This window comes from Aotus nancymaae, unplaced genomic scaffold (assembly GCF_030222135.1).
Source record: "Aotus nancymaae isolate 86718 unplaced genomic scaffold, 86718_ANA_hifiasm-v0.15.2.pri h1tg000033l, whole genome shotgun sequence".
In the NCBI taxonomy this organism is placed as follows: Eukaryota; Metazoa; Chordata; class Mammalia; order Primates; family Aotidae; genus Aotus; species Aotus nancymaae.
The window spans coordinates 34,660,545-34,688,529 of record NW_026988447.1 but is presented as its reverse complement, the minus strand read 5'-3'; the positions used below and the strand labels follow the sequence as shown (position 1 = coordinate 34,688,529).

The window sequence follows — 27,985 nt, the reverse complement described above, 5'->3', positions numbered from 1 at the left end:
ATGGACAGTGAAGTTCAGGCTGAGGTGCTCTCAGATGGAGACAAGGAACTTCTTGGAATGAGTAATGCTTTAGCAAAGAGACTAGTGGCATCATGCCCCTGCTCTGGAGATCTGTGGAACTTTGAACTTGCGAGAGATGATTGGTGAGATGGTGTCTGGTGAAAGAAATCTGTAAGCAGCAAAGTATTCAAGAAGTGTCCTGATTGCTTCTAAGAACATACACTTATATGCATGTACTAAAAGATGATCTTTTAGATCATCTTTTAGTACATGCATATAAGTGTATGTTCTTAGAAGTTACATTTTAGTACATACATATAAGTGTATGTTCTTAGAACTTACATTTAAAAGGGAAGCAGAGCACAAAAGTTTGGAAAATTTACAGCCTGACCAAGTGGTAAAAAATAAAAATCCATTTACTGGGGAGAAATTCAAGATAGCTGCACACATTTGCATAAATAAAGAGGAATCAAATGTTAATAGACAAAACAATGGGGTAAAGGCCTCCAATATATTTCAGAGACCTTGTGGGAGCCTCTCCCATTACAGGCCCTAGCAGGGAAAAATAGTTTAATGGGCCAGGCCCAGGGTCCCGCTGGTGCAGCATTGGGATATTGTGCCCTGCATCCCTACAGAGGCTGAGCTGTGCAAGGCCTTGGGAGCCCACTCCTTGTATCAGTGTGCCCTGGATGTGAGACATGGAGTCAAAGGAGTTTATTTTGAAGCATTAAGATTTAATGACTTCCCTGCTGGGTTTTGGACTTGCATGGGCCTTTAGTCCCTTTGTTTTGTCTAATTTCTGCATTTGAAATGGAAGCATTTACCCAATACCTGTACCCCCATTGTATCTTGTAAGTAACTCACGTGCTTTTTTATTTTACAGGTTCATAGACAGAAGGTACTTGACTTGTCTCAGATGAGACTTTGGACTGTGAGTTAATGCTGAAATAAGTTAATACTCTCGGGGACTTTTGGGAAGGCATGATTGATTTTGAAAAGTGAGAAGAACATGAGATTTGGGAAAGGCCAGGGGTAACAATATGGTTTGGCCGTGTGTTCCCACGCAAATCTCATGTTGAATTGTAATCCCCAGTACTGGGGAGAAACCTGGTGGGAGGTGATTGGATCACGGGTATGGATTTCCCCCTTGCTGCTCTTGTGATGGAGTTCTCACATAATCTGATTGTTTAAATGTGTGTAGCAGGTCCCCCTTTACTCTCTCTCCTGGTCCACCATGGTAAGATGTAGTTGCTTCCTCTTTGCCCTTCTGCCATGATTATAACTTTTCAGAGGGCTTCCCAACCATGCTTCCTGTACAGCCTGTGCAACTGTGAATGAATTAAACTTATTTTTTTAATAAGTTATCCAGCTCAAGTAGTTCTTTATAGTCATGTGAAAATGGATTAATACAGGTACTCTCCTGGCAGGAAAGAATAAACATGCCCAGGCATAGTTCTTCAAGTTACAACATAAATTTGCTACATTAAAAGAATGCATTTCTCAGTAGACAGAATTTGTCATGAAAACGTAAATATTGCATTGTATTTTATGAAACAACTCTTTAATTTAAACATAAAAAGTGATACTTAGCCACTTAGACAAAATTTTGTGTAAAATTAACATTCCAGGAAAGTGAACTTTTTGTTTTGTTCTTCCTATCTCCACTCATCAAACCATCGACTAGTAACTGGTGTATACACTAGTTTAAGGAGCTCAAAATGTTAACAGACACTGAACATAATTTAATATGTATACAAATGGAGTAAACATTTGTATTTTAAATACGCTAAGATGGTAAAATAATAAAGTAAAATTCTGACTAGAAAAATCCCAAGCAGAAATCTCAACTGTGATCAAAATAGGTTTTGCCTGTTTTTCCTAGGAAGCAAATCTGTCCTTTTTTCATTTTCTTTTAGTTATTTTGCTCGAAAAATAATTACATGTTTAATTACATATTATAATTTTTCAAAGGGAATATTAATAGATAATTTATAGTTGATGTAAATGATAAGATAAATATGTTAATTGTACCATAATGAGCATATATCAGAGAGGCAGTTTAATTTAGAGTCTGCTACGTTAGTTGTTTGTTACTAACCTTTATCTTCTATATGTGTCAAATGTATCATTTTATAAACACTCATAATAAATAATGTGTTTCAAAAAGACATTTCTCACTATCTTTCAGAATGCAAAATAAAAAGGTAGAACTGATTTTTTAAATGACACAACTATCATATAAAGGAATTACTATTATCAGAATCACGAAAACTCTCTCCCTCTCTATATATAATGTTCTATAATGGCTCTTCAAATATGTTTATTTCCTAATTCTTAGAACCTTAGAATAAATTAGGTTTAGATGGCAACTATATATATATATATATATATATATATATATATATATATATATATATATATATGGTGTGGTTGCTGAAGAAATTAAAATTGCTAATCAGTAGACCTTAAAATAAGATTATTTTGGGTTATCTGTGTGGGCCCATTTTCATCACAAATACCTTTATATGTCGAGAGGGATGCAGAAGTCAGAAGCAAATGTGTCTATAGAAGAAAGACACAGAAAAATGCATCATTGCTGGCTTTGAAGAGAGAAAAAGGCAATCACAAGCCAGAAAATCTGGACGACTTCTAGAAGCTGAAAAAAAAAACAAGGAAAGGAATTCTCTCCTGGAGTCTCCAGTATAGGTATAGCCCTTCTAACATCTTGGTATTAGTTCAGTGAAGCTCATGTTGTGCTTGTAATCCACAAAACTGTAAGGTTAAAAAACATCTATGTTATTTTAAGGCATCAATTTTGTGGATATTTGTAGTAGGAGCAATAGAAAAGTAATACATTTAAAAGTACCAGCAAAATCATTAAACCATCTCTATTGTTCACCCTTATAAAAAGATTCGTACAAAAAGTTGCTTTGTTTTCTAAACTAATTTATATAAATGTTCTTTCTGTCAGAAAAACTAATTTTGAATTTGTATATACATAGAGGAGTATAAATGATACACAAATGTAAATAATAGTATTACTAATATTTATTAAGTCACTGTTATATGTTATACTCTGTTTTTTTAAGTTAACTATTATCTAATGTAAACCTTACAACAACCCTCTGAAAGGGATACTATTTTTGTCTCTATTTTATAGGTAAGGAAATAGAATCTGAGAAAAGCTAAACTGTCCAAGTGACTTGTCCAATGTCACACAATTAACAATTGCAGAGTCACTATTGGAAGTTAATGTATACTACCCTGTACATTCTTGGGTCTACACTGGAAGTTACAAGTAAGTCATAACCACTTTTTAGAGTCAGAATTAAGAATTTTTAGAATATAAAATGACTCTGCACATATTAACATGTTGAACTTCTAAAATTTTCTTTTGTGGAAGAATTTTGATAAATTACATTTGAGAGTCATTATTGAATATCTTTCTAAAAACTCTTCTGCAGTGTTATAACAGCTCCTTCTAGAAAGTTCAGCTATTCAATTTTATTGGTCATACAGAGGAAGACAAATCACAATCTGAATCAAGTCTGAAGGACAGAGAGAATGTTACTCTGTTCTTACATTGCTAAAAACAAATACCTAAGACTGGGTAATTAATGAAGAAAAGAGATTTAATTGGCTCACAGTTCACATGCAGGCTGTACAAGAGCATGACTAGCATCTGCTTAGCTTTGGGGGAAGCTTCAAGAAGGCAGAAGGCATTCATGGAAGAAAGCAAAGGAGAAGCCTGGCATCTTTCATGGTGGGAGAAGGAACAAGAGAGAGAGAAAAGGTGTTATACACTTTTAAATGACCGGATCTCACAAGAACTCACTCACTATCAGAAGAACAGCACCATGCAGGTGATGCTAAGTCATTCATGAGAAACTACTCCCCTGATCCAATCACCTCCCACCAGTCCCCACATTCAACACTGGAGATTACAATTTGACATGAGATTTGGTGGTAACACAGATCTCAACCATAACATAACAAAAAGATATTTCTCATTATAACTAAAAAGTATCCTTTTTTCTTTTGGTGAATTACTGAAATATGTGGCTCAATTTTTAGATATACCAATATCAAGTTTATATCTTCTCAAACAGGCTGCCAGCTGAGTTTTTAAACAACAAAAACAAATTGTGCCTCTCATGATTTTACTCGCTCTTGCAGTTGAACACTGCAAGAGCCTCTTAACTGGCCTCCCTCCTTACCTCCTCGCTGACAATCCCCTCCACAGGCAAACTCCTTAGATACTCTCACAGGTTGTCACAGAAATTTTCTTAAAATGCAAATTAAATCAGTAACGGATGTCCTTAAAACCTTTTTCTCATGACTTTCTTGTGTAATTTGAGAGCAAACATAATGTGCCTTTCTGAGGCTATATAAACTGGTCGAAAGCCGTCTTCCTGAGCTCTTTACAAACCATTATCTCCCTCCCTGGCTATGTTTCAGCCCAAATACACCCCATTAACTTGATTTTCCTTGTTTATTTTCTGGCCAGTGTGTGTCTCTTATCTCTTCCTGCAGAGTGCTTTCCTGAATCTCCCTTACATGCTCTTTTTTTCTATTTATGCTCATTACAGAATGTATTAAGAAATGACATTATTTTCTTTATTTTCCTTCTCTTCGAATTTGAGTGTTAGAATTATTTTTATTAACCACAACAATAGGTTTGCCTAACATGTGTTTAAAAAATATTTGTCAAATTAATGATTATTCCTCCTTGATTCATTTCAGTGGCCTGGAGCAGCAATGCCTCAAGCTCTTTCTTAGAGATGCACATAAAGCACATGTTGTCTACTCTAAAACTTGTACCTATATGAATAAAACAAAATAAGGAAACATATTCATAGTTAGGTCTAATCTATATTCTTGATATTTTCTTTCAGTCATGTTAATTTAGTGTTATGAACTATGCTTTTAGAAAATATATTAACAGTTGAATGACATGATTATATATTACCTATAAATATATTATGCTATCATGTAAAATTATCATTTAAAAATCCATGAAAGGAATAGAAAAATAAGTACTTCTCTAGCATTATTTTCATGTCTGCAGAAAAATGTTACATTTTTATCATTCTGGTTTAAAAATCTGATTGAATAAAACAATATCTTGTATTAATTCTATTATTGTTTTGTTATAAACTTGAGCATTAAAATGAACATGGAGTTCATCAGAAAAATGTGGTACATATACTATATATTATTATTTCATTTGGAAAATCTGAATTCTGTACCATCTCAATATCATTATTTCTATACTGAGAGTCCTCCTATTTTACTGTGTAAGCAGTGTGGAAATAATTCTCATTTAAAATCCATAAGGGATTAAATTCAAACCCTGGCTATGAAATTGCTTCAATATTCAGATAAGCTCCAGGGATGGGTTTTAAATTTCAATCTTTTAAGAAATTTTATGTGTCTTTGATGAGCAATTTCTCATGTTCATTCCAATGAACAATAATGTCAGGGTGATCAAAAACAAGAATTTCAATTCCAAACATATCCCTAGAGGTGGCATCAATATAAAAGCAATTTTTATCTGGACATGTTTTGAATTTTCACTACTTTGAGGGATTTTTGTGGTATTGCTTCATTGATGGTAAAGATCACAGCAATACTTATTTTGATAATAAGGCAGATTAATGTATTATGACACATTGTATTTATATGCCATTCTCGTCCAGAAAACATGAATTTTAGTCTTATCTGTTCATCGTCAGTTTATCGCTATGTAATCTAATACCTGTTCCAGCTGCTGTTTTACATTATTCGTCTCCTATTGTTTATGATGGTTTTTTATTGTGTATTTATACTGTTCTGAGGACTTAATGTATATTAATTCACTTAATTCTCCCAGGAACTCAATAAAGAGCCAAGACACGGAGAGAACACAGAGAAACTTCCCCTTGACCAAAGAGCCAGTCTGAGTTAGAACCAAGGTTTTAAGCTAATAGCCTCCATCTGGAGTTTGTGCACCTCATCATTAATGGACACTCTCTAAAAAATGTTTCTCTGTAACTAATTTGGTGAATGAATATGAGTAACTTTATATTATATTTATAAAATAAAGTAAGACATGAGTTTTGTTATTTATAAATTTTAAGGAATATTACTGAATATTTATTTTAAGTACTTTTTATTGAATTTGATTTTCTGTGTTTATGATACACTTAATGTTAGCATATTGAGTTAAAGAGTACAAAAAAGTTAAGTTTTTCTTTTTGCTGGAATAGGCAAAAATTAATAGAAAAATCAAAGATAGTTCCAAATATGCTTCTAGGGGCTTAAAATAATTTATTTTGCTTTTCTTAAAAAATCTGTGTAGACTAATTCTGATAGAGTTTTAAATGGGAATAAAGTCTCAATTAGATGATAGATCTTAGACAGACAGCTTAAGAGATGAGGCAAGAGGTGGGAGACGTGTAGGACTTTCAAAAGAGAAGACACGCATACAATGATCAAAACCAGAAACAAGTGGGCAAAAGAGGGCTAGTCACTTTTTGTTTGATTACGGTCAACATTTGAAAATCATGAGATCATGTGATTATTAACAAGAATGTAGTCAGCTTTGTTTACCTTAGAATTTAGTCATATTCAGCTATAATTTTGTTAAAGAAAATAAATTATATTACAGTCACCTATTTTAGGAAATTGAAACACAGGAAGGGAGAGCAGATAAAAGGTAAGTGAAAGAGATAGAGCTGTGATTACCAATATGTGTAGGACATGTTATCAATGACAACAAACGAGAGTGTTGAAACTGGAAAGCTCCCCAGTTTGGGCATAACTTGTTTCAGTTAAAACTTGGATAGAGTGCTCGCTTCGGCAGCACATATACTAAAATTGGAACGATACAGAGAAGATTAGCATGGCCCTTGCGCAAGGATGACACGCAAATTCGTGAAGCGTTCCATAAAAAAAAAAAAAAAAAAAAAAACTTGGATAGATTCTTAACTTCAAAATTTTACAGGTATCCAGATATTACCAGCTTGTTAACAGAAATGGATGAAGACAGCGAGAGAGAGAGATGAGATGAAAAAGAAAGAGAGAGGGGAGAGATAGAGGAGAAAAAGAAGAAGAGGAGTAAAGAGAGAGAAACAGAGGTAAGAGAGATAGAATGGAGAGAGGAGAGGTAGAGAGGATGCACAGATGTAAAGAGGGAGATAGCTAGAGAGAGCTAAAGAGGGATTAGTGAGATAGATGAGCAATTGATGAGAGAGAGAGAATTTCATGAACACGACCAGGAAAATTTATGAAAAGAATTTCCATGTATTTTACTACCTGTTATGCAAAAACTGGAAGAAAATTTTCTCAACCCTTATATCCAACTTACATGCTGACACTTCTTCAAGTACAGATGGTAACAGTTTCATAAGACTTTGTGACAGTCATATGACATAGAAAGTTGAGGTAATGATTGTGATTTAAAGATCATAACATAAAAGAAACCGGACTATATGGAATTTTTTATTAGTGTAAAAAAATTTTTTTTTATTATTGTAGTTGTATTAGATTTTTATTACTGTGCTAACAAATTACTACAAATTTATTAGTTTAAACAACTACAAATGTATTATTTTGTAGTTCTACAGGTCAGAAACCTAATGGGGTTTTCATTGAGCTGAAGTCAAAGTATCAGCTGAGCTGCATTTTTTTGGAGCTTATAGGGAAAAATCTGTTCCCTGGCCTTTTTCAAATTCTAGTGGCCACCCACATTTCTTGATTCTTTATCTCCTTGGATCCTCAAAGCCAGAAACATTGCTTCTCTCTGACCATTCTTTCCTTCTGACCACAGCCAGGAAAGAGTCCCAGCTTTTACTGATCCATGAGATTAGATTTGTCTATCCAGATAATCCAGGATTAAATTAGAATCCCAAGATCTTAACTGAATCATTCATAGAAAGCCCTTTTTAAACATATAACATAACATATTGAAAAGTTCTGAGAAGTAGTATGTAGCCATCTTTGGAAACTATTATTATGCCACCACAAGGGTACATACATTTTGAGAAATTGTTGACAAATTTTTTTATGATAAATCATTTTGTAAAAAGCTTTTAAGAAGAGACACTCTTTAAACCTGATATATATATATATCTTGGGAATGTCAAGTTACACTAATAATTTTTAAAATATTTTTTTTTGAAAATCTACTGTGGGGAATACACTTAGTATTTAACCAAAAATATAGATAGAATAAGACAAAGGACTGCTAACATTTAAAATAGGCAGTTATATTAAACTATAAATACATAAGAAAATATGTTGTTACTTAACACAATTAAATCATAATTGCATTATTGCTTATAGAAATGCAGACAAAAATATACAATTAGATTGTGATAATATGAGAGAACTTAAGTACACGTAGGGTTCCAAATGGGTCTTGAAGTGTAAGTAAGGACTAGGGAGGAGGAACAGAAAAAATTGAAAAAATATAAGGCAGCATCCAACAGTGTAGCTTCATACAGAGAGAGGTCTTCCAAAAATGATGAAATATATAAATATCTGAAAGGAGAAACTTCCAGGTAGACCTGATAGTGTGCACCCAGTATGGGAGAGTGCCACCTTAATGACACAGCCAGTCAAGCTTTGGGACTTAAATGTGAGCCACTCCCCTTTTATTATTGTGTTTGAATATTTCTTCTGCTATTGCTTTTCTCTTCATGTAATACTTAAGTTTGTAGATTTACCTAATAAAGTTTTCTCTAATTTAGAGGTATAATGACAGAACCAACTAATTTTAGGGCGAATTCCATCTCTTCCTTTTCAATATGGTGTGCTTGAACCCTTATTAAGGCTACATCATTTTCATCTCTTAAGTAATGGCACAATATTTTAGTTTACATTTTAGCACCATCTAGCAATCTCTTCTCTGTTATGAAGTCACAATTATTTGCAAAAGGAATTATAAATGTTGTCTTTAACCCTCAGTCTTTTGGAACTTTGTAAAACCGTGTGCCCATATATGCTTACTGTATCTCCTTGGTGCCCTCATTTGTTTTTAAACAAAGCAGGAGGTGTCAGTTGTGGGTAGCATGTGCTCCCTCAGGACGAAGGCAATTAAGAGGAGTTTGTATTGCATTGTGGGTGAGCCTGTGTACTCTGTAGTCAATCTGTCCAGGTTTGATATTAGTTACATGATCTAGAGACTCAACTTGTTTGACATTTCAGTGCTGCATTTTCCTCATCTATAAAAAGTGTGTAGTAATAATAATGAATGACCTCATATTTGTCATGTGGGGTATATGAGTTAATATTTATCAAGCACCTAGTTTTTGATATATTACAGATTATACATAATTTCAATAAAACAAAACTATCCAATTATTCAATGCAAAGTTTCTTTCCAATTTGTTAATTTAACATTTGCATTATTAATATTTTAATGTATTATAAAGATGTAATTAGTAAGTATATCTAAATATCATAGTGTCTGTTTCACAGACAGTATTCAATACATTGGATATGCTCTTATTCTTGATATTATTATGAGACACTTTAATTTTCATTTCTGTAAATCAAAAAATTTCATGCAAGAAAACTTAAATCATCAAATATGGCATAAATGAATAATATATGTTTAAAATAATCACACCTTCAAAGAGAAAAATGTGCACAATGCTTCAGAAAGAAGGAAGAGAAAAAAGCATGTGCAAAAGGGGTTGTAATAAAGAAGAAAATTGGGATGTATGAAAAGAATAAAATATTCATTTCATGCTCACCCAATATTGTACAAATAAAGTCAAATGACTGAAATTCCTGAACAACATACACAAAATAATTATTTTGAAAATGGCACAATGACAAAACATTTAATCCTTTGAATAATGCGAATTGTTTTTTATCTCAGAGTTAATTACGAAAGAATCCTTTGCACAATGCAAAGGAGTATCTCTTTCTTCTTTTTTTTTTTTTTGGAGACAGAGTCTCACTCTGTTGCTCAGACTGGAGTGCAGTAGCACAATCTTGGCTCACTGCAACCTCCGCCTCCTGGGTTCAAGTGATTGTCCTGCCTCAGCCTCCTGAGTAGCTGGGATTACAGCATCCATCACCATGCCCAGCTAATTTTTGTATTTTCAGTAGAGGTGGGGTTTCACCATGTTGGCCAGGCTGGTCTCAAACTCCTGACCTCAGGCTGTCCAACCTCCTTGGCCTCTGGAAGTGTTGGGATTATAGGCTTGAGTCACCGTGCCCGGCCTATCTCTTTCTATCAAAGCATGATCCAGGGAGTTTTCAGAATGAAAAAATGTAGAAAATACTGGAAGATCCAATCATAGCAGTAGTTCAAATCTGGTAGGCAGTGAGGACTGGAATTATACAGAGACCATCAGAAGAAAGGTATTTAAAAAAAAATATGTTAATAGGCAACATATTTAATGAAACACCATGCAGCAAATAACTAATAACATGCCTTAGTACAAGTAGGGTAGCCTGGGATATGTGTTGCAACTGTTTAAGACATGGCGTGTTTCTGTTTGAAAAACCACACTTTTATGGATAAATGTCTTGGGAACTAGAGGTAAAAATACTTCAAATTGACATATCTACTTGCTAAAAATCTGACAGAGATTATAATGATAAATATAATTAAATTGTTATTTTTTAAAAAGTAATTGTAAAAGCAACTAAGCAAGTTCAGTAGTGGATACATTCTCTGAAGAGTTTTGGAACTTCCATTCATAGAAAGAATGTGTTATAGGAGTCCTGCAATGCTATATAACAGGAAGAAACTTTACTAAATTCTCAAATTCAAAATCTCAATGACTTCCAGTGTACGCTTTTTAACATGCTAATTTATGAAAATCAAGTATTTCTATCATTTAGTAATAAAATTGCTTCCCATGTAAATGGGCAACATACAGAAAATGTTTGAAAATTACTTTCCTAGATGTTTGCAAAAATTATGTAGTGAACCCTTGCTTGTAATTTTATCTCCTTCCATTCTACTTTAAATCAAGAAAGGGACAAAATGGGTGCTATTTATCTGAGAAAGTTTTTAAACCTAGTTGTAGTGGCTGATCTTTATAATCTGATGGCTGGCTAAATGACATTGAGTTTCATTATATTCTTATATTCCTTATACAGGAAGGAAGTAATTTGTCTTTGATGCAAAATAGAAAGCAAAGAGCTCATTTGGGCATTGTAGAGAAAATCAAAAAAGGAAGGGGCTGACCTGGTGAAAATTATGTATTCATGGAATATATTATACTAAATTGTTCTGTTTCTAAATGCAATTCTATAATCTTTAAATTGAATATCTGATTTGGCAATAGTGAATTTTTTCTGCACATGGACTACAATATTGCATCTTTACTTGTTTTGTTAATAATATACATTATTCACTTTTCAAAAGCAAGCCATTTGGGAAAATAAAAAATATATTTGAAAATGAAAACAAAAACCTAAGCAATATTTTATTCAGGTAGTTATTTATGTAAATAGATTTTTATCAGATTTTTTTCCTTACAAAATGCAATGCCTCCACTGGGGGAGACAAGCCTGGGAAACATGGCGAAAACTTGTCTCTACACAAAGTATAAAAATTAGCTGGTGTGGTGGTGCCTGCCTCTAGTCCCAACTACTCGGGAGGCTGAAGTGAGAGGATGACTTGAGCCCAGAAGGCAGAGGCTGTTGTGAGTTGAGACCACACCACTGCACTCCAGTCTGTGTGACAGAGCCAGACCTCTCTCAAAAAAAAAAAAAAAAAGAAAAAAAGAAATGCCTAAAGACCACTGTTGTTTTGATCATGGTATCCTTAATAGCTAAGCAGACTGAATCTTTCAATTGTTTCTTTTTAGTGCCAGGGAGAAAAATTGTAATTGCTATTCTTTAAATTTCATCTTTTAAATTCAATTAAAGGTCATTTAAAACGTACATGCTGAGTAATATTTAAAACTGTGTCATATAATAGAATTATATGTTACTATAGTTCATGTTAAAAACTCATATATTAAACATGTATATGTTTAATAAATAAACATAAATAAACTATATATAAACATATAAATAGTTCATGTTAAAAACTTCATATACTGTTTGTGGGTGCACATATTTAGAGACAAATACATGGATTGATAGATAAAGCTTATATGTATATATTTATATACACACATGCACACAGTTATATGCATATATACAAATATATGCACATGTACAAATACATACACACTGATACATTCTAACACAATTACTGCTACATGTGAGTAGGTAGGAATAAGAATTCCTCTTGACTAGATCATGATGAATATAATTTACAAATTTACTTGCACTAAATACATTCCATTTAATATCCATTTAATATCAAACCTGGACAGATTGACTACAGAGTACACAGGCTCACCCACAATGCAATACAAACTCCTCTTAATTGCCTTCGTCCTGAGGGAGCACATGCTACCCACAACTGGAATTTGGAATACTAAATGTATTCCACTAAATACATTTGCACTATGATTAGTGCAAAAAGAATTGAAGAGATGAGTAATGTGAACCCATTGCTAACAAAATATAATCAGTGAATTCTCTACCCATGTCTCATCAGCTTCACGTGAATAAATAAGATAAAGCAAAATTATTGTGATATGCTTTTACTGATGATATAGATTTTTAAAAAACATTTCTTGAAGTATAAAAGTTTATACTTCCTCTGATTATGACAAAATAAATGTGAGTATATTTTTACATTTCTGAATATGTTACTGAGAGAAGATGCTGCTAAGAAAAATTGCTGCCAATCACTACGTGCATGTATTTGCAAACCTACCTACAGAAAATCAGTGAAAACAATCCTTTGTATTATGCATAAAGCCAAGCTAAGTTTAGAGACTACCTGAAGTCAGAAAGTACATGTGGCCTAAATCCTGATCATCTTAAACCCGTCTTTCTTAGTAATTATTTCTCTCTACTTTAAATTGCTGAGAAAAAGAAAATAAAAAAGATACTGCTTTCTTTTTCCTCACAACTAAAAACTCTGTTTCCAAAGACAGCAGCATAATCATTCCTTTTACTAAGAATGAAGTACTTTTAAAAAAACTTTATAAATATCACAAAAATGTGAGAGAAATTATGCCCATAAAATGTTTCTTATATTTGATGAACCCAATTTTTAAGTAGTAGATAATTATCTATTGGATTGGAATGGATTCTATGGAAAGAGAAGCAGTAATGTAGAATGCAGAACATGCTCATTTAATCAAGAAATGGAACTTCTGTTAAGTGCTGGGGAAATAACATCAAACAAAATGGATATAATCTCTACTTACATGGATATCAAATTTGAAAAGAGTTGAAGATAAATAAAATCACTGTCATGTTTTAAGCTGATTATATATGTGTGTACAAATACACACACACACACACACACACCCATGCCAGACTTCTGGATCAGATACAGCTTTTATGTTTAAAATTGTCCAGGGTCTGAATATATATCTACATGTAAATATTTTGTGTTTACAGGCACACATGCACACAGACACACACACACAAATATACATATATGCAAATACATGACTTCTAGAGAGGGAAAAAATATTTACTTAGAAAGCAACTTGTGTTTATTTTGCTTTGAGCCTTAACTAAAAAGAATAATTATTTTTAAATATAAATAATATCTTCACTCTTAAATATATTATTCTAATATGTTAATGATCTCTTAAGATTCTTAATAATTTTGCAAAATGTTGTATTTCAATAATGGTAAAATAGCAATTACAAGAGGTTGGGGGTTGGGGATATAGGAGCTGTTCAAGAGATATAATGTTACCTTTATACAAGGTAAGCAGCGATCTGATATACAACATAATGCCTATAGTTTAACAATAAGGTATTGTGTACTTCAAAATTTATTAAGAGGGTAGATCTTATGTTAAGTGTTCTTACCCCCCCAAAAACAGAAACAAAAACAAACAAATGAACAAAGGGACACAAGGAAACTGTTAGAGGTTATGTGTTTATTATGAGAACTGTGGTGAGGGTAATATAAGTGCATACATATGTGCAAACTCACCAAACTGCATACATTAAATATGTACAGTCTTTTGTATACCAATTATACCTCAATAAAGCTGGATAAAAACAAAATACAATTAAAATGTAAATTGTATAGCAAGTAAACTTTGGCAAAAATGTCTAGAAATTACATATTTTCTTGAGAACATATTAATTTTTCCAAAAACCTGTCTTATAAAATTTACATTGTGAAAAAGCAAAATATCAACTTTTTTCTCTATGAAAATATGCATAGACACCTTATAATTTTCTCTATTTCAATGTTTTCTAGTTTCTAGTCTCACTTAGTCCTCATATAACCTATTGACCTTTACCTATTATAGAAATAAAATAAACATCTAATCTTATTCAGCTATATTAATGAAGATACAAGTAAACAATCAGATTTAGTACTTTTAACTAATTTAGCATCTCTTTAATAAGCATAGTCTTATGCTATTTGATGTTGTAATCAAATTTTAAAAATTACATGAGATTCTTGAAACCCTGGGCATTATAATTATAAACATATATTAATGAGGTTATGACAGTATCTGTACAAAAATTATCCCTTTCTTATATACCCTAGCAGTCTGAAATATAACAATAAAATTGTCCAAAAAGATAATATGAAATTCACACATGTACTTATAATTTAAAATGCAAATAATATAAATAGTTCTGCAGGATTAATAGAAATATTCGTTTAATTTATTATAATCAAGACATTGTGCTTGAAACTCTGCTTTCAGAATTATCCAGTGAAAGACTCTCCAAAAATTGATAATATTTGAAGATTAGATTATGGAGCACATCTCATATAAGAGCATTCTCTATCACTCTGTGTTTTCAGCCACACCAAATAAAACAATTTGTACATGCACAATTTAAATTTAGATTGAAACCTAATTCAAGATTATATTTTAGGTTTATTATAAGCAAAATCCTAATGAAAATATTCACAAAGAGCTAGACTTTATGTTAAAAACATAGTTACAAAATTAATTTTTTTGTTTGTAAACTCCTGTGTCTTTCTACGTAAATGTCTTTTATATTATGCTTTTTTCCCAGATTCTAATTTCAGCTAGAATTACATTACAAAAATTGCTTCTTGATTTTGAATTCTTGTGTGTGTGTGTATATAAATATATATATATTTACACATCTCTAATTTATGGGGTAAATTGGCTGAGGTAGACAACATCTTCTGTTTCCCCTGAAAACTCAATAGTGTTACAAAAGATTTGCAATGTTAATTAATTCTGTAAGGTAAAATTTAGCTCTCAATTATTTGTACTAATGTAGGAAGCAGATATGAATAATCCTGAATCAATTTGTATTTATCCATAGAGAATGTTTGAATTTATATTTGAATGTGGAAGTCTTGAAGAACTGAAAACTCATTTAATATACGGTAACAACACGAACAAGAACATGATTAGAAGTTGCTAAAAAGTTGTCAAATGTCATCATGTTTCTCCCATACACAACTACTCATTGAAATCTGCTCTCAGCAGGAAACACTTTGTTTTCTCAATTTTTGTTGTAATGATTCCTTGAAGCAGAGGGTCTCTTAAGTGATTGTGATTTCTACTTTCTCTCTGCATCCAAAGAAAACTTTTAAACTTCATATATTCAAAAGCAAATAGAGGAATTTCAGGTGTCTACAAATGAAGTATTAATTAGAATAGAAGCCTGAAAGCAATTGCAATGGAAAAATAAAACAATGTACTGTAAAAAACCATTTTTATAAAACCTAGGGTGATAATATCCAGACTAGTAACAAATGTGAAGGTATAAAAAGGTTCCCATGAAAGCATGTCCTGCAATCTTAGAGACATGGAAGCACATACCAATTAACATTAAGATTACGTATGATAATTGGTTGGGCATGGTGGCTCATGCCTGTAATCCCAGCACTTTGGGAGGCCGAGGCAGGTGGATCATGAGGTCAGGAGTTTGAGACCAGCCTGACCAACATGGCGAAAGCTCGTCTCTACAAAAATACAAAAATTAGCTGGGCGTGGTGGCACACACCTGTAATCCCACCTACTCAGGAGGCTGAGGCAGGAGGATTACCTGAACCTGGGAGGTGGAGGTTGCAGTGAGCCAAGATCCTGCCACTGCACTCCAGCCTGGGTGACAGAGTGAGACTTCATCTCAAAAAAAAAAAAAAAAAAATACATATGTTAATTAAGAAAAGCAGAAAAATGTAGGGAAGGGATATAAATAATTATTTCTATAATAAAATTACCTAGTAGAATATTATGCCTTAAAATGCTTCAGAATGCAAATCAAATCTAAAATATTGAATAAGAATAAAACTAATTACAGTAATAAAATCCAATCCAGACTATAATCAGAAAAATAAAGTTCTTAGCAAATTTACTTGGGAAATAGTCAAGTACTTAATTCTCCAAATAGTACTAACCCTTACTTATTTAAAAAATACATGTATTATAAATGTATGAATATTAAACATTCAATATTCATAATGTATTAATGTAAAAATGTTGGAATCATAACTCATTAACCGCAAGTTAGGAATCACCAACATCTCAATTATTTTTAGTTCTCTATTGACTTGTTTAAATTTTTCATTCCATGGAATCTCTTCTATCTCCTGCTCTCTCATTTTCTCTTTCATTTATTGTCTGTGGAATGGGTGGTTTTTCCAAGGCTAAACCTATTGAACTGATTTTAGGTGACCATCTTTACTGTTTCAGAGATCCAAAGTTTTATCTATCCTTTCTAATATCTTCTTCAAAGCAATCTCTACAATGGAAATCAATTAATTTAAAAATTATTGAAGTTATGTAAATGATTGACTCTTCCTTTTTGATATTATCTTAGCATTTCTAGTGCTTAGAAATGTCCTGCCACACACTGAGAAAGTAACCAAAAATGTTCATGAATTTGAATTTTCTTATTCCTTCCTTTTTTAGGAATTTTTACCATTGTGTTGGTCGCTTTAAAAGAAGGTAATCTAAAGGAGATCTCTGGAGGTTACTAGAGTCCAATAGAAACATAATTCTCACAATGAGTTATCTTAAAAGTTAAAGTAGACCAGGCAGGGTGGCTCATGCCTGTAATCCCAGCACTTTGGGAAGCTAAGCCTGGTGGATCACCTGAGTCAGGAGTTCAAGACCAGCCTGGCCAACATGGCAAAACTCTGTACTAAAAATACAAAAATTATTTTTGTGTGGTGGCACGTGCCTGTAATCCCAGCTACGTGGGAGGCTGAGGCAGGAAAATTTCTTGAACCTGGGAGGTGGAGGTTGCCATGACCAAAGATTTCACGCCACTACACTCCGGCCTGGGCAACAGAGGGAGACTCCATCTCAAAAAAAAAAAAAAGTTAAAGTAAAGACCCAGGCAGAATCAGACTTGTATCAATCTTGGAACTGTAAAACATGCAGCAGCATCTTTGGCAGCAGGGGTCTTCACTTTAGTTGCTTTTTCTGCTTTGAGAATACATGGAGTGCTGATTTCTCAAGGAAAATGGTTGATCATAACAATCAAACTGTAAGTAGAGTATAAAATGCTCTCCTGCTAAAAACACTATTCAATCTGAGCTGTTAGTATAGCTTAGTTACCCTTTAACATTTCTTGAGCAAACCCAGTTTTTCATTTTTCAGTGGCCAGGTTTTTTAAATTAATAATTTAAATAATTGCCAGGGTACAGTGGCTCACACCTGTAATCCCAGCAATTGGGAGGCTGCGGCAGGTGGATCACCTGAGGTTGGGAGTTCAAGGCCAGCCTGACCAACATGGAGAAACCCTGTCTTTACTAAAATTACAAAATTAGTCAGGCCTGGTGGCGCATGCCTATAATTCCAGCTACTTGGGAGGCTGAGGCAGGAGAATTGCTTGAACCTGGGAGGTGGAGGTTGCAGTCAGCCATGATCCTGCCATTTCTGGGCAACAAGTGTGAAACTCCATCTCACAAAAATAAATAAATAAAATAATTTTATTCTATTTAAATTATTGATTGATAAAATAGGCTTTCTGAGAGTAATACAGATAGCAGGATCTCAAAAAAATAGAGTTATTATCTAGTATTTAATTGTAAGCTGTAGTTGGGTGAAGTCATTACAATGAGTGTCAAGTTCAGAGCCGTAGTCATGCAGCCATGGTTATCTAATACACTAGACATATAGAAATGCTTAATATAAAATGGATTGATTTGTGGCAACATAGATGTTCACACAACAAGGTAGAGAATTAAAAGCAATTAAAGATAGATAATCAAGAGGTTAAAAGCAGTGACTCCAACAAAAAGTCATGATTCTGTGCATATGTTCTGAACCTGAGTGCATTTTCAGATGTAAAATATTTTGTCTGAAAAAGAAGAGAGATTCCCATGAAAATGAATGCTGGATTTCTATTTCAAGTATATGCAATAATGAGTTCCAAGTCCTTTTTTAAATGGACCTATGGTCATTTACTAAATTACACTTAGAAAATGACATAAGATGTGTTGAAGACCTCTTGATTCAGAGTTTGAGTTCCCATTGATACCTGAGGTCTGAGCACTCTGTTGGCTCCCATTTCAGAAGGAGCATGTGTACAAAACATTAACAAAAAAAAAAAAAAAAGATTTCCTAGCCCAAGTGTGGTTCATAGATGGCCCACTTAGACTATAGGACAAATGTTATTATAAGGTGGAGGAGAAAAAATAAAGGACCCGAAAAATATTCTACCTTTGCCAAAAAATAAATAAAAAATGATACTATGTTCTTGGAAACGTGGTAGAGATTAATGCCACCCCTAAAAAGTTAAAGTTTCAAAAGAGGGTTCCCATCTTATTACCATTTATTCTAACAGCCTAGCTGTTAAAAAAAAAAAAGTATATCTCCAAGTATTACAGTAGACAGTAGACTACTGGAAACTCAGTAGTAGCCCTAGTTGCAGCTGTTTGTCATGTGTTATCCTTGTTAGATTAATATTACTTCAATCTTTTGCGTGTCCTTTTGTAAGCAAATAAGTTCTTTTCCATCTCTGTCGGGAATGAGGATCAGAAATAGCTTATACTCACATGGTTTGGTTAACAGTGTATATTCTTAACTTGTTGCTATTTGGCCATCTTAGCCAGACACATGCACACATATATTTATTGCAGTACTGTTTACAATAGCAAAGACTTAGAACCAATCCAAATGCCCATCAAGGATAGACTGGATAAAGAAAATATGGCACATACACACCATGGAACACTATGCAGCCATGAAAAAGGATAAGTTCATGTTCTTTGCAGGGACATGGATGAAGCTGGAAACCATCATTCTCAGCAAACTGACACAAGAACAGAAAACCAAACACCACATTTGAACAATGAGCACACATGGACACAGGGAGGGGAACTGGAGGCCTATTTTAGCAAAGTCGGAATTTATTTATACTCTCAAAAACTTGTTGATATTCTGAAAATATATTGTCATGTGAAATGTAGAAAAGACAAGTTGAATGGTAATACCATATAAAAATAATACTGTATAAAAAATTAATCAGCATGATTTTATAAAATATTCAGAAAAGTTATAGATTTAACCCTTGAAATTTTGTTTCTTGCCAGTGAGAGTAATAACAGCTATTGAAGTTTGAATATATACCAGGCATTATGTTAATAAACTTTATTTTTTGACCCATTTAAAAAAAAAACAGTATATATACTTAGAGTTTTTCTGCAAGGCTTTTGTTTAGAGTTTTTCTGCAAAGCTTTTGACTCCCCAAGTCCTCTGTCACTATGTATTCTGGAGAAACTTGAACCAGCTGGGCATTATATAGGACATCATACTATATACTATATTATTATATCAGCCAGTATATCTACTCTATCATATTAGTTGGACTTAACAAAAAAATGTCAAGAACATTGGAGACTATAATAAGACATATATGCTGTAGAAGATGGGAGATAATGTGTTAGCCTAACTTGTGCTAATCTAACTGACTCCATCCTAGCTGTGAGCCTGACAAGCTCCATCTTAGCTTCTCCCTCCCTGCCATGGCCCCTTCAGGTGCATTACTGGGTCACACTGTACTCAGAGCCTTGAACTGTTGCGGTTTGGGTCATGCTGTTCTCAGTACCTCTAACTGATGTAACCGCATCCTGCTTGGCAAGCTTACCTGCTATTGTGAAAAAAACCCCTCGGTGATTGATTGTATGGAGAGCCCCTCTGCCACTCCCCTTGATGATTGTATGGAAATACCCTTGGTAACCAGCAACTATGGGAACCTCCAGCCTCCTGGTTACCAGCTTCCTCCTACTAACTTGCTTCTTGTTCTTCTGTAAAATTCTGCTTTGCCATCCCTTTTTCTCTAAGCAAGGTATAAAGAGGAATCAAGCGCCTTCTTTGGGGCTGAGAGAATTTTGAGCGTTAGCCATCTCTCAGTCGCTGGCAATAAAGGACTCCTTATTCAGTCTCAGAGTGTGGCACTGTCCTTACAACTCGATTGGTTACAACAATAAAAACCAAAAATACCTTAGGTAACCACCCACATCAGTGAATGTTGTGGGGAATGATCTATGAAATATAGACATACTGGAACAACCCTTGCACAGTACAAATTATTGCCTTGTACATTTCCTGTCACCAGGAACAAAGCAAAATGACTGTTCGGGTTTTGAAGACAGCATGCTATACACTTGTAAGCCAATTTACTGATTAACAAGAAATTCACGTAGCTTTGATTTTTGGTCTAGAGTAGGAAATTTTTCTTATGCATTCCTAGGCTGCTGGGGCAATTTGGCAGAAATCTTATAAATTTTATGTCAATCTTCAATAAGAGAATGTCAGTTGTATGTAGAATTTTTAAGTAAAGGCCTATTACTTGCAACAATTAATTGTACAGTATTGGAAAAACAGTTCCTTGTGTACTTCCACACTCTGACAGCGATGAAGAACCCAGCCATGGGACATCAAGTAACCTTTCAGCCACAACTACCCAGAGTGAGCTGGGTCTTATCATACCTACTAAATATGAATATTTGCTGGCCCCTATAGTAATCTATCATAACAAAGACAGGGTACAAATGAGTTCAGGCACAAATAAACCCAAATAACAGAAATATGTGATAAACACTTTATTATTGTTTATGTTTAAACATTCAGTTATCTTTTAAGGGATTTAAATAATTAAAAAAAAATTCCATATTCAATCATTTATTATTAGTTATTCTCCAGGTTCTTTATTTCTATGTGGAGATACAGATTTCCATGTGATATCTTCTTTCTTCCACCTAAATTATTATTTTTTTAATTTCTAGAGCTAATTTCCCAATATTGAGCCAATACTCTGTTTTATAGTCTATGCACAATGAAAAGTGAGGTTTTTCAGTCAAGCTCCTGAGAATAGCCATTATTTCTGGCCCTTTGAATGTCAGGCACTGACTTTTGGGTAGTTCTTTTCCTGTTGTAAGGCTGTTTCCTCACAGCATTTACTGGACAGAACTCAGCTGAATACTTAAGGGGATTCTTTGCATGTGTCTGGATTTCTCTCTCGCTGTGCGGCTTTCTCCTCTCTGTTTTTGCAAGTAGCCGCCTTGGTCTCTGCAGTCTCAGCTCAGCCTGCTCTATTCAGGCAGTCTGCCTCGTTGCCCGTCCTGCTCCATAGCCTGAAAACCCTCACAAGGCAGTAAACTGAAGCAATGGAAGGGTTATTCTAATGTGTTGCCTGCCTCTCAAGATAATTGCCTTTGTCAGTTTTTATACAGTATCATGAAACATTGCTTCACATACTTTGTCTTTTTTTTTTTTTTCAGGTGAGAAAGCAAATCTGGCCCCTGTTTTTCCATCTATCATAGCTGAAAGTAAAAGTACATATGCTAGAATTTTCAACTGAATTCCTTTTAAACTGCAGAAAAATTTATGAAGAATTCTTAAATTAACAATTACAACTCTTTCTCATGATAGAACCTGCTTTCTTTATTTTGGTTTTATTTACTTTTCTTTTACCAGTGTTTATAATTCATAGTGAACAAATATTATATACTTTCTTTATATTCATTCTCAAGGATTATTGTTTATGCTATTGGAAATGGACTTTTTAAAAAATTTTAATTTTCCAGTTTTGGAATATTTTTATATATTGACCTTTGCATATTGACAAATTTTGTTAAATGTTATTTTTCATCTATTAAAATAACATCTTGATTGTTTTCAAGTTTTGGCAATTATGAATCAAGCTGCTGTAAATATCCATGCACAAGTTTTTATGTGAATGTGTTTTCAGCACCTTTGGGTAGATCTCAAGAACCTTGATTGCTGGTTGGTATATTATGGTTATGTTTAGTTTTGTGAGACACCAAACTGCCTTCCAAAGTAGCTGTGTCATTTTTTAAGTCCATCCAGCAATGAATGAGAGACCTTGTTGCTTTACATCTTCACCAGCTTTTGGTGTTGTCAGTGCTCTTAATTTTAACAGTTCTAACAGGTGTAGAGCAGTATCTCATTGTTTTAATTTAATATTTTTTCCCCTGATTACATTTGTTGTGGAACATCTTTTCATATGCTTTTTTGACATCTGTATATTTTCTTTGGTGAGGTGGCTGTTAAGATCTTTGGCTTGCTTTCTTAATTGGATTGTTTCTGTTCTGATTGTTAAGTTTTAACAATTGTTTGTATATTTTGAATATCAATCTTTTATCTGAAATGTCCTTTGTAAATATTCTTTTCCAGTTTGAGGCTTGTCTTTTTATTCATTTGACAGTGTTTTTGGCAAAGCAAATTTTAATGAAGTCCAGCTAGTCAAATTTCTTTTCCACCCGCATTGGTCATTGCCTTTGGTATTGCATGTATCCTGCATCATCAAACACAAGGCCATCTAATTCTTTTCTAATGTTATCATCTTTTAGGACTTTTATAGTTTAGTTATTTGATCCATTTTGAATTAATTTTTGTGAATAGTGTAAGGTCTGTGTCTAGATTCTCTTGTTTTGTTGCATGTGAATATCCAGTTGCTTGAGCACCGTTTGTTGAAAAGACTATCTTTGTTCCATTGTACTGTATTTTCTCCTTTGTCAAAGGTCACTTGACTATATTTATGTGAGTCAATTTCTGGATGCTCCCTTGTGTCCCAATGATATATTTGTCTATTGCTTCACCAGCACAACACTGTCTTTGATTATTGCAGCTTCACAGAATGTTTTAAAGTCAGGTAGTGTAATTCCTTGGCCTTTGTTCTTCTTTTTAAATATTGTGTTGGCTATGCTGGATTTTTTGCTTCTCTATAAAATTTTAAAATCAGTTTGGAGATTTTCACAAAGTGACTTTCTTGGACTTTATTTTAGATTATGAGTCTTCAGATCAATTTGTGAAGAACTGAGGTCTTGATAATATTGTCTTCCTTCCATGAAACTGGAATTCATCTCCATTTATTTAGTTTCCCTTTGATTTCTTTCACTAGAGTTAAGTTCTTCATATAGAGTTTGTAAGTTGTTTTTTTTAGATTTATGCCTACATATTTCATTTAGGGGTTTTAATATAAATGGTATTGTGTTTTTAATTTTAAATTCCACTCATTTGTTGCTGGTATATAAAAAGGCAGTTGCCATTTTTGTATGAAGTTTGTATTCTGCCCTGCTAATTATTTATTAGATACAGGAGGTATTTTTGGTCAATTCTTTCAAAATTTTCACATAGACAATCACATTACCTGTGAACAGAGATACCTTCCAAATCCATATATATTTTATTTTCTATTCCTATTTATTGCATTAGTTAAGACTTTAAGTATGATGTTGAAAACTAGTGGTGAGCAACTTGATTTTTTTTTTCTGAGAAGAAAAAAACAGATAGACTAGGGAAAGTGCTCAAAAGACAGTACACTCGACATGACCTATGATATGTCTTATTTAGTTCTGCCTTCCTTGCTTCTTAATGCTAAAAAACAAAATAAAACAAGCAACGAAAACAGAAATAAGGACATTCTAACTACTGTACAGCATTGTTTTTGGCCTTTCAGGTCGCACAAAATACTTTAAACACTGATTTAATCTTTAAGTCTGATATAGCAAGGTATTCCTGGTTGGCATCTTCTAACACCCTATTGGACATTTATTCCGTTTAGTTGCATTTACACATTGTTTTGAGATAAATGCTACTAGTTTTGTTGAGGATAGGCTTTGTATTTTTGTTTGTGTTGTTTCTCATTCTTCTGGTGTTTATTTATTCTGAGAAGAGAGAAAGTATGATATTTACAATCTGGATTTTAAAACTGAAGTCAAAGTGAATATTACAAAATATTGAATTTTCTTCAGTATCTAATTATTTCTTCCTTGTTCTTGTTAGGTAAGAATCAGAGAATAAGTGCCTCCATTTTCCATACCAGTTATGTTACCTGTATTTCCATTACACCTTTATTTATTGTGTACTGTTTCTGGTCTTTAATATAATGACTATATACTACACGCTCCACTGCTTCAGTCACAGTCTTCTCAATACTTTCAAATTCCGTGGCAGGCTGCCCTACCTTTTGCATTGGTCTTATTATATCAATCCTTGGATTAATATAACCCAACTACTCATTCTGCAACCTCCCCACCATAGAACACTAAACATTCTTGAATTTGGACTGAAAGCAAACTAACATTTTACATCACAATGGACTTACTCAACATGACCATCAATCCTTTGATATCTGCCAGGTCACGTCTTTCCAAGCCCCAGTAGGTACAGTGACAAACTTCGATACTTATTTTTAATTCTTCAGAGCTAGTATTTCACCTGTCACTTTCTGCATCCAATCTTCTCTCTCTCTTTTCTTCTCTCTCTCTCATACACACACAGAACACACACACTAGTTTGTAGATGAAATTCTACTGTTCCATTAAAACTATAAACTTGACTGCATTTACATCCTCCTGCTTGTTAGGAAGGAATAAATGTGACTTCTAATTTTAAACATTAGCCTGTATTCTGAATCATCATACCACATTGTTATGAACCAATTTTCAAGTAAGTTTCCATTATTTTTAATGTGTTTTCTCATGTATATATGCATTTTTGATTTTAAGGAAATCCTCAAACATACCCAAATTAGGGAGATAATACACTGAACCCCAGTATTTAATTTTTTTAAGATATTTGCCATTTTTTATTTATTTTTTTTCTTCTTGTTTCTCTTAGCTGAATTTTTAATATAAATATTAGGCATCATGTCATTAAATACTTATGCAGTCCTTCAGTATATATATATATCTCTAATAACTACGAATTTCCTACTTAGCTACAATAATATCATACTTAATAAAATTAATAATAATGTGCCTTCCTCTTATCTCTAGTTTATATTCAAATATCTTCTACTTTATTAAAAATGACTTTTAGGCTAATTTTTTCCCCTTTTTAAGATCAAAACAAAACCTGCATATTACGATTGTTTGTTAGATCCCATACCTCCTTTTAACTAGGAGAGCTCTTTCTCTCTGTTATTTTGCTATTGAAAAGACATGCTCCTTCAAAATGTATTTTCAAATCTGTATTAATGTATCATAAAGTATAATTTTAAATATTTTTGTCGTATTACTTTAATTTTGCTTGGCAGTGACTTCTGTTGCTTGCATATTGGATCTCCTTTGCCTGACTCGTATATCATTTTATCTTGAATTATTTTGTAATTGTTTTGATTCCTTTTTGTTTCACTTTTCCATTTGACATCAAATATATTTTACAGGTTATATTCTGTGTTGTTGAGTTACTGTTGTATACCTTCTAATTTAGGTAACTTTTTACACTTTTTTTTTTTTTTCAGAGATTTGGTTAAGGGAAATTTTTAAACCGACTTATGTCATGAATTGAGGATAATTGTAGGCTACCTGATTATATATTAAGAGATTTTTATATTCTGTTCCTTGACATTATTCAAATGCAAAATAATATCATTTTTCTGTGAAATTACATGGCAAAAATTTGCCAATTCTCTCAAAATTTCTACTATGTCACTTCTTATTTTCCTTAATAGATTGTACATATTATGAAAAAGGGAATTGTGTCTGCTACATCCTTGTATGCCAACATATTGAATTGAAACTTGTTTGTTAAATAAAGATACAGTTGGTTAGTGAATAGCTTAAGAGTGACAATATTACTGTGCAAGCATGCCCCGAATTATTAAACAAGTAACTTTATATTGCAAGTTTTAGAAGTTATTTATTTGAAACTTAATCTTTACCATAGATTTGTATTATCTATGGTCATTAGAACCTCACTTTAGTCTGCTCTCCAGGTTAAAACTCTCCAATAACATAAAATAAAATACAAATTTATTAACCTGGCTTATGAAGTTCTAAAGGAGCTGGCCACAAACCACCTGTCTGATATCTTCTTATACTATTCTTCTACTTACTTATTACTCCTAATGCTCTGTTTGTTGACTCTACCAAATTCTTTGCTGACATAGCCAAATATACATTCTGCTTTCTGGATTGTTTCCTCTACTGCTGTTACTAGATCTTTTTGTCATTTATTTGTTTATTTTTTATTTGTCACATCCTGAGAGAGAAACTTGTTAATCACTAAAGGAAAATCAACCACCAGGTTCCTATGGCTCACATCACCCTATGTTAATCCTCTGCTTAACACTAATCATTTCCTGGAACTTGTCTGCTTATTTGATGTTTGCATTCACACATTCATTTTAAGAAATATTTGAAAGCAGGAACCTATCTTTGAGGTTCAATATTGACTGTGGCATAAGGAATAATTTTTAGGTATGTAGTAGGTATGTAAAAGAAATTTCTTGAAAATGCCTAGGCTGCACCGAGCTGGCAGCCACTATGGCTAAAGCGACGGGAGCTGGCAGCACTGCAGGTCAGCGGTCCCATTGGACCCAGCGGCCTCGGCAGCCTGGGGTGCCAGGGGGAGCTGAACCGCGGCCCCAGGTGGTGGGCTAAGCTAGCCAAGTTGCACGGGAGAATGTAGTCTAAGAGCACTGAATCGAGTACTACATGATGAAATTCTTAATAAACCTATGGAAACTCTTAAACAAGAACAGAAAACCAAACACCGCATGTTCTCACTCATAAGTGGGTGTTGAACAATGACAACACGTGGGGAACATCACACACCAGGGCCTGTCGAGGGGTGGTGGACTAGGGGAGGGATAGCAGCGGGTGGAGGAATAGGGGAGGGATGGCATTAGTAGAAATACCAAATGTAGATGACAGGGTGATGGATGCAGCAAACCACCATGGCACATGTATACCTATAATGTACCCCAGAACTTAAGTGTGTGTGTGTGTGTATATATATATATATATGAAAGAAAAAAGAAAAGAAAGGAAACACTTAAGCTTGCTATTCCATCAGGGATATATACTTTTCAGAATATGTGACCAGGTCACATATCAGTTGAGAATTCTTACAACAGCATTATTTTCTGTGTCTGTGCTTAGTAAAAAATTGGGTGTATACCAGTGGCTCTCCATAGTCATTTTGATGACAGGAGTTGCTTTCGTACAGTGGCCCTCAGATTCTCAGCTTGATTCTAAGGAACTTTCAGCTGGCTCTCAATTTGTAGGACAAATGGCAGTTCTCACAGCATGTCTTTCAAGTGGCTTTGGTGGGGTTTACTTTGAGAAAATCTTAAAAGAAACAAAACAATCGGTGTGGATAAGAAACATTCAGCTTGGGTTCTCTGGAAGTATATTTGGATTAGTGGGTATATACATTCATGATAGAGAACTGGTATCAAAGAATGGATTTTTTTCAGGGATCTAACCGACTGACCTGGATAGTAGTTGTTCTTCAGGAACTTGGAGGCCTTGTAATAGCTGCTGTTATTAAGTATGAAGATAATATTTTTAAAGGATTTGCAACCTCTTGATCTATAATATTAGCAACACTGATCTCCTATTTTTGACTTCAAGATTTTTTGCCAACCGGTGTCTTTTTCCTTGGAGCCATCCTTGTAATAACAGCTACTTTTGTATGTGGTTATGATCCCAAACCTGCAGGAAATCCCTCCAAAGCATAGT

At 33.6% G+C, this 27,985-nt stretch overlaps 1 non-coding gene and 1 pseudogene across 1 annotated transcript; both read left to right on the top strand.

The window, feature by feature from the left end:
* LOC105709664 (UDP-N-acetylglucosamine transporter-like) lies at window positions 1-27,984 on the top strand (annotated as a pseudogene).
* Window positions 6,829-6,935, top strand: LOC135277832 (U6 spliceosomal RNA). Its single transcript, XR_010345415.1, has one exon. It is a non-coding gene; the product is annotated as a U6 spliceosomal RNA (small nuclear RNA).
* Window position 27,985: the final 1 nt, after the last annotated feature.